The sequence below is a fragment of the Typopeltis vanoorti genome, chromosome 13 (assembly GCF_054136105.1).
Source record: "Typopeltis vanoorti isolate ZY-2024b chromosome 13, IOZ_Tvanoo_1.0, whole genome shotgun sequence".
NCBI classification, from domain to species: Eukaryota; Metazoa; Arthropoda; class Arachnida; order Uropygi; family Thelyphonidae; genus Typopeltis; species Typopeltis vanoorti.
Genome location: NC_143561.1, coordinates 96215433 through 96224300, shown reverse-complemented (window position 1 = coordinate 96224300; position 8868 = coordinate 96215433).

Genomic DNA, 8868 nt, shown 5'->3' with positions numbered 1-8868 from the left:
ACAGTTTCTCTTCGATCGGAAAAAACCGTATAGGACTCGAGAAACCGTTAGAAGAATTTTCAAATAAACATGGGTTAGCTAGTCTCACACCACGGAAGAGTTTATTATCCAGCAAAACAACCCATCAGAAGAGCGCACACAATCAACAGACGTAATAAGCTAGCCTCATAACTTAAGTCTCTTCGGCCATAATTTCAAACCGATTATTAAATAGTATGAGCATTTTTTTAAATCGGTCCTTAACTGCTGATTCAAAGATATTAGTAATTTTAATTAAGTTGGGACCAGTGGCAGCCCGTACATAAGCACTGCGACACTGCAGCATCCCCAAGGAAAAAAATGAAACATTTAAATTTTGTTTGTGTTTATAAATTATTACAACATTATATAAACGCAATACAACATGTTAAAGGTTACAGCTTATGTTTCGGCAGTGATTGAATAGTTAATAATTGGAATTGTTCGATTAACGCTTTAGATTACGAGACAAACACACTGCGATCTAATGCAGTGTCAGAATTATCACGCTCGACCAATCGCAGCCAGACTCGCCGATATTCGTTTGCGCTCGTGATTACACGTTCCAAGTCATTTCAACACTGCTCGGTTGGGCAGTGTATCGTATGCTTGCGCGTGTTATTTCTGTGAGATACGAAACATTTATTATTGGTGCGTGTTCGTGGTGAGGGTGAACTATTTTTTGCAAATCTTATTTTATTCTGTTAAAATAACATAATTATTTATTTATTATAGATACCAGGCTGAATTATGACGAGTGTCACTGTTGAAAATATGAAAAGAATTATTTTTTCAATTATGGTTACACGAAACAAATACACAGCAGTCTAACGCAGTGTCAGAATTATCGCGTTTGGCCAAATGCAGCCAGACTCGCCGATATTCGTTTGCTCTTGTGATTGCACATTACAAGCATTCCGACACTGCTCGTTTGGGCAGTGTATCGTATGCTTGCGCGCGTTATTTTTGTGAGATACAAAACTTTTATTATTGGTGTTTGTTTGTGGTGAGGGTGAAATATTTTTAATAAAGCAATTTTTTAATATGTAAATTTATTTTTTAATAAATTGGTTACTGATTAGGAAAAAAAAGAATTTTTTAAAATTTTATTTTGTACATGCGGCATCCCACTTAAACTTTTCACTGGCCGCCACTGGTTGGGAGCAAAATTGTAGATGGTGGTAAAATCATTAATGATAGAAACAAACTTTGCCTATCTTATTTCAATCAGATGATTGAAATAAGAATAGATTTTTTTATACTTTCCGATTAAAGTTAGGATTATCAAAAACCTCATCAACGAACATTCACCTCAAAAAGATACCGTGCCTTTTGTAATTAATTTCCGGATTATCACGGGACAGCTCGTCAGAAAATAAAAGTTTCTTTAGTACCTTTTTTTTTTTTTAGTATCCATTTTGGAGTAACTGATGAAATAGGATTTGAAGTTCTTGTTTTCGTTTGTTTTTAGCATCGTTTTTTAGTATCTTTAAAGTTCTATTTTTCAAGGTTTTGATTCTACCTAATTTTTGTTGAGGGTGATGGAATGAGCTTGCTTGTAAGTACCATGTGGATTTATTTCATATAGACTTCTAATGATAATTCTCCAGTGATATTTTTGTTGACAAGGATGTCTAAGAATGGTAATTTTCTGTTTTCTACTTCTAATATGAATTAGAAGTAGAAAGCAGAAAATGAACAGAATATTTTCGGATGTCGATTATTCAGAAAATATAGAAAGTCTTCCAGGTCTTTGTGGGTATGCTTCCAGACGATAAAGATGTCATCCACATATCTTCACCATACATATGGTTGTCTGTTCTATAAATGATTTTTCAAATTTTTCCATGTATGCGTTGGCGATAGAGGTGACGTACAGGGATGTCCGTCTTACGAAGTTTTGGCTCGTCATATAATATCAGAGTGATCGGGTGTCAAAATTTCAGTTGTTTTCTTAAGATTTGTAAAAGCAAAGCACCGGAGATTAGATCATTCGTTTTTAAGTGTGACGATCATGGTCCATTTCCGAATATGGGGAAGAGTCCGATAACATGGAGGTGTTCTTGATGTCGTCTGCATTATTTAAAACGACAGTTGAATACCCTTTATTTGCTTTAAATATGATTTCATCATTGTTACGTGAATTTCTCAAAGCTTCTTTTTCTCACTACTCCGTTAGGGATAGACAAAATGCCGAGAGGAATGCGTGTATGTTTAAACTTTGCATTATATCGGACAATGGCATGATTTAAGCGATTCTGAGTAAGTATTATAGTCGGGTGTAGATGATATTGAAATAAGGATCATAGAAATTTCCATCCTGTTGTAAGATTTAGGAACATTAGTAAGCCATGGGCGACTCTCATCTTTGGGAAACCCCTGAATTTAAGTGACTGGATTTAACTAAACATCAGCCAATCACATTGAAGAACATAACCAATTATTATTATTATTTTAATTAATGAATCGATATGATGCTACAAGTTACGTCCATCATACCAGACTTTGAAAAACTCTGCAGTTCAAAACAACTGCAATTTAGTCATTAAAATGCACTTCATTTTTTTTTTTTAATTTACGGAGCACTAAATTGTAAAATGGTGAGTGTTTATTGATTTCTTCCTTTTTTTCATGTTTATTTTAAAGATTGAGTTGTGAAGGCTCCGCAAAAAAATTTTTTTTCTTGCTTTAGCATGAAGTTTGGGAAACCCTGAGTGAAGCGATTTTGAGTGTGTATTATAATCGCACCACAGGTTCAAATGAAGACCATAGAAACTGCCATCGTTGAGGTTTCATGTACGCTATTATTTAGTAGACTATATCCTAACTGGGTATTTCTCAACCATTGCTCCGATTGAGAAATAATTCGAAAATTGAATCCAGTGTTTTCAAAAAAGGAATGTTTTGATTAACTAAAAATATCCTTTGATGTGCGTGAGAATATTAAAGATTAACTTTTCTGATGATACTTTTTACTAGCCGATAATACATACCAAAGAAATCAAAACTCTTTGACTAATTCTAGCGCGAGAAGTGAAACACTTTAGGATTTCTTTTATTTCCTCGATAAAAAGAAATGAGACATTTAAATTTCATAGAAATATCATTTCATATGAAAATAATATAATTTATTATATAACGCTATCGGCAGCCGATAGAGATTTTAGATATTTTGCTTGTGTGCAGGACAGTTTGAACTCGGAAACCCTGATAAGCAAAAAACATGCAACCATCATTAGTCCTGTGATCCGAAACAGCTTGTTGAAGCAAGAAGTTAATGGAGAGCTGCAGAAATTGTGCAGTATCAGACCACAATCAGCCAAATGACTGACAATTGCAAAGGAGCATACTGGAATGCACAATTCATCTTACTTTCTGTCATGGATGGATGGATGGAGGGAAGTGTACGTACAGACAACCTGAGTTGGTGAACAGTAAGGAGTTTTGTAGTTCTCAGCAATCCCCTTCGTACGTTTTTATAATATAGAAAAAAATTCTACACTACATAAATGCTTAATTATGTCATTTGAATTTTAAATGTTTCTTAGTAGTCCGAATTTAAATTTGATAAAGATGCTCTGACTCCCCAGTGGTGGTTACCTTCTATTGATTTAAATCCTTTCATGCGATGACAAGAAAACTACTTCATGAAATACCATTGACCGACTGTGTTATAATTTACCTATTACTCACGATTTTGATAAGAACTTATATCTTCAAGTTTGCAGAATCACTTTTTACAGTTCTCTAAGTAATTAAAATTCTTCAACACTGTAATTTCACGTATTATTTCTATTGAATGTTTGCCTATAACAGTAAAGTAATGCTTTTTTAGGAGCAACGAGAACTTGGTCGTAATGTTATTTTCATTTCTTTCCCGCTGTTTGTTAGTGAAGTGTAACAGATTTATGTACGAACATACCCTTCGGAGTCGTGCTTTATCATGATTAGAAACTGGTCCTGTGGCAATATGCCAAAATTTGCCAACTTGACTGTTTACAAGCAACGAATATTGATTGCTGGGTAAATTCCCGTGAGCAGATTCTCATTAACAAAGTCTGCGCACTCAATTTTGATGTAAAATAACACGTTTTGTTTATCCTTCCAAGCGTAGCTGCTGCATTCCATTTATAAGAAGAACGCCAAGAAAAATATAATAACTATGCTAATTTTAATAGGAAAATTCTTCGGAATCTTGAATTTATGTATATACTTCTCCACAAAGTCCGAGGGCTCATATATGTGGGGGGGACTAGAAATTTTAGTCATTCGTGGTTTTTTTTTGGACTCCCATCCACAAAAATTTGTAAACCTATCGAACAGTAGTACCGAATGCGAATTTTTGTATTTTTTATTAATTATATATTTTTACATAATACGCAAACTCTGCTCAAGAAACCAAAGATGGAATTTTCTTTCCAAACCATCTCAGGTCTCCAATAAATGCAACGTTATTTCACAGACTGGTGCCTGTGTGACACCATTCTGCCTGCACTAGCCACAAGTGGCAAAATCTCACTTATAAGCTATAGTGTGAATACCCCTTATTGTATTTTTGTTATATCTTCTCTCATTCTCCTATTCCTAAAACGTTGAACCCTGACCTCATATGTACAATACCATAGGCTAGTAATAATCTTGGGTGCCGTCCCTGGATCTTTTCACCTGTTTCTCCATCTTCTCGGAACCCAGCTGATCATATCTGCACTCGCTAATCTAGATGGGTCTTATCAAAGTAAAGCAGAAGAATGCACCCGTGAGCCAAATCATTATCGCCACCTAGTAGCGTGCTGAGCACCCTTTGGACAAGATAACCGCTTACGCCCATCTTGGCATTGCTTACAGACCAGAATATTTCAAGACACAAAAGGTGGCCTGAAGTATTCTGGAACAACTAGACAGAATAACGTCCGGGAGGTCATCGACCGACGGAAGCACAAGCGTCGATCGGCGGATGCTGCTTTCTACATGATCTCGCAAATGTTCGATGGGATTCAAATCACGAGAATCAGGCGACCGGGATAGCATAAGATATCAACTGTGCTTGCACAATTGCAAGCCTTTCCACGGAGCGTTGTCTTTCTGGAAGGGTCCAGATCCATCAAGCCACATTGTCATCAGATAGAGTAACGCCTGATCCGAAACAATCCCCTGTTAAGAATTAGCAGTCAAAGTACATTCGTTGGGGATGAGAGGACCCACTGATGTCTACGAGAACACCCCCCCCCCCATACCATGATATCTGGTTAGCCAGAAACAGGCTTGGGTGGTCATGAGTTTAATTCGCTTTTTTTTAAGTGCGTGTTTTCTGACTTAACTTGCGTCTTTAACCACTTAGACGCTGAGGTGGTCTTATTTCCTGATCGACCGATCTACGCTTGTAGCGTACAAAAATTCACAGCACATAATCGTATCATGGAAACCACTTATATGAAGCTTTTCCTGGAAGTAGAAAAAGAAGACTGAGAACTGATACCCATTTTTTATTTTTTTTACTTGATAGTGTAAATATATCCCAATAAAAGTGACTGTTCACGGCAGCAGAATATGTAGGACTTAAAAGTAACGATGATATGTTGAATAAAAATAATAACGAGTTCCCAGACTTGAAAGATTGACTTGTTATATTTATGCTCCTATTCTTGTCGCATAGTTTAGTAATGTATTATGTAAGCATAGGAACAGTCGAGGTTCCTTAACCAACAGTTATCAAGCAGCTACTGACCTATAATTAAGCTACCTGCGCTTGTCTTATGAGACGATAAAAAAAGTTAAGGCTGTATTCCTGTGGAAACGACGTTTGCATCCTTGGTGCTAGCTGCCTAAAGAAAGAGCAACTAGAGCAACTTTTTCTTAGCCTTTCTTTGACTGGTTCCCAAGTTAGTCGATCTCTGACATGAGCAAATAGGGTCAATCCCCCCCTCCCTCAACTCACGAAAATCGACCTTAAAACTTGCATTATTTCATATGATAAATGACAACAGTATTCTGCACTCTCGTCGCCAGATGCCGTTAATATCATTGGTAGTTATGGGCCAGCTGTTTCTTATTTAGGGGGTGAAGATCGACTGTCCCTTAGTCTCTAGAAAGCTACATAGGACTGTTCTAGCCCTAAATTAAAAATCTGCTAATGCCTTTTATCTGCTTTAGGGTTCCCCCCCTTCTTCTCCCTTTAATGATGTTACTGAAGGATATTTTATGTAGTGCGCTCATTGGATTTTTTGCAGCAACAACTGACTTGAGGCCGGTGTAGTATGTCTGTTAATTATCTGCGTATATTCTTCTGGCCGGTTGAAGGATAAAATTCTGTCACCTCCTTGAAGCGACAGATTTTTTTCATCCCGCTAGGTATTCCTTTACCTGCTAAGCAAACTTCCAAAAAAAAATATTGTGTTAAAAGATACCATCAAGATAAAAAAAAAAAAGTTTATTCCTATTTTTCTTCTTAACAGAAGAACAATTTCTGTTTTAATTCCCTTCCACTGTTTCTCGCGTCTTTAAGATAAATAAAAATCGACAGTATTCTTCAAGAAAAGTCAGTGAAGCTATACGCAAAGGGAATGCAGATAACAGCCCATTTTGGTGTGTATTAAAACCTAGTGATTCTATAAACCAATAAGATAACCAAGTATTAATTAACGTTTAATCAATTCCAATTTAGGGTAGAATTAAAGAATTATGATCTAGTAAAAAAATAAAAATAAAACGCAGTGTGTTTACAAGACTTTTTTTTTTTTTTCAAAATATTACGAAGTTTCTTCTTAGCGCCGATTGATGTGGATTTAAAAAGTAGATTTAAAAAGTTCATAAAATGTACCAGTAAATTAAAAAAGCATTTAACATATAAATCACGTCATCAAAATGGAACAAGCGATATATGATGACGCATGTCGCAATATTTGTGACCTTTCTTTCTTGATGGCGTAACTGATTATTCAGGAGCTGAAGATTTAATCTTTCCGTTCAAATAAACTTGAATAACGATATTTCGCTAGGTGTCGTGACTGTGTAGCTGTAGAAACGGATGTCTGAATAAGTATGTCACATTCACTTATGAATGGGGAAAAATTCTTAAAAATAGTTTTTTTTTTTAAATTCAATATTAGATAATAAATTGAGGTTTAAGAGAGAAATTTAAGCAGCCGTCTCCAAACGCAAATACACAGATTCAGGTAAATTGAGAGAAAATTTATTTCTTCATGTGAGCTCTAGTTCCTGTGGTTAAAAAGAATTTTAAAATGGAAGAATGCCGGTTGGTTGAGTGTCAGTAGGCGTATCCGTTCTTCAACCACAGATGGCCGGTTCGAACCCGGCCCGAATATAGATGTTTGTTGTCTTTAGATGAATGAGAGACAACCGTCCACCTTATCTGAAGCCTGAAATGGCTTCAAGTTCCCGGTTTCGTCTCTAAAGCAGGGTTTCTGGATCATTAAAAAAAATAATACAATTTAAAAAAAACCTTCGCCTACCCATGGCGCTAATGTTCTACAAGCTTACAACCCCATGAGTGAGAATCACACTGGAAGAAAAAGTATCAGACATGAGGCGAACAATATGGTACCGCCTTAACTAAATATACCTAAAATACTGGGCGAGAAATAAAATTTTAAAAACAGAAAATGCAACAACTTTTACTTTCAGAAATCCAATGCAATAGCAAAGGAGGGGAAAGACCTCCGTAGCGCAATCGGATGGATTACTCAACTTTGGTTGGAAATTGCTTCTCTCGTTATCGATGCGATGAACTTTATCTCGAAAGGGGCGAAGGTTCGTCGGGCCCATACAAAACATACTGATTAGACGAGGTTGGTCCGCTAATTAACAAATTAGGAGACCAAACGACAGCCTCTGCCGTAGCGTCCCCTTCTTACAATAACAAACTAAGGAAAAGGCATCAAGTAAGACAACGAACAACTAATTCAACCAACAGAAAAAAAAAAGGTGATATGACTACCGCAAAACATTCAAAATGTGGTCTCCATAAAACTCATCTCTACGGGAAAATAACGGCGAAAGCAAGGCTCTCTGCTAGAAGGGGGACCACCTCTCTTGTGAATCCTTGCGCCTCGCTATGAAATATGCGAATAAATTGAATGATTATTGAGAATTATTTCATGATAACTTTTCTTTCTGGTCCCTTCCTTTCTCGTTAGATCATTGCCATCTTCCTCGTGTCATCATTCCCTCACCTCTCCGCAACCCATCTTAACGCATCTGCAAGACATTTATTGTTCGATTGGAAGAAAAGCATTCGAATCCCATTCAACCAGTGTTAGTACTTCTCGATACTTCAGTTACTTTTTTGATTTCATCCTCTATTAAATCCGCAAAATCGATATCGGCTACTTTTCAATTTTGAATTTGTTTATAGCACTTACTGTAAACTGGTCTGGCCTCTGTTTTTTAAATTCAAAAATAGATTTTTGGCAGGGCGAATTCATTTTTCTTTTATGGGATGACTTGAGTAGACAAGGCTCTATTTGGTCTGATCAGTTTGTTGTAAAAGATGGTCGCCAACAAAACGTAATTTCCTAACAGGTCATTAAGACTATTTGGTTTCACTTAAATGATCATCTGGTGATTGCTGTTCATTGAGTAAACATCCAATTTATCCCAAAAAGGGAATGCATTCGTCTTAAGATCGTTTTTCTTATCCAGACATCTTTCGAGTGATTGCCCTTGAAAGAGGACAATCACTGGAAAGTAAGTGAAATGAGTACAGGGAATCCACATTGCTTTGACAGGCTTTGCGTCACAGATAACCAGCTGATTTTGCATTATGAAGTTTCCAAAACGAAACTCAATTTAACTGAGACAAGTACACGTAATAAAGCTTCATCTTTTGAAGTG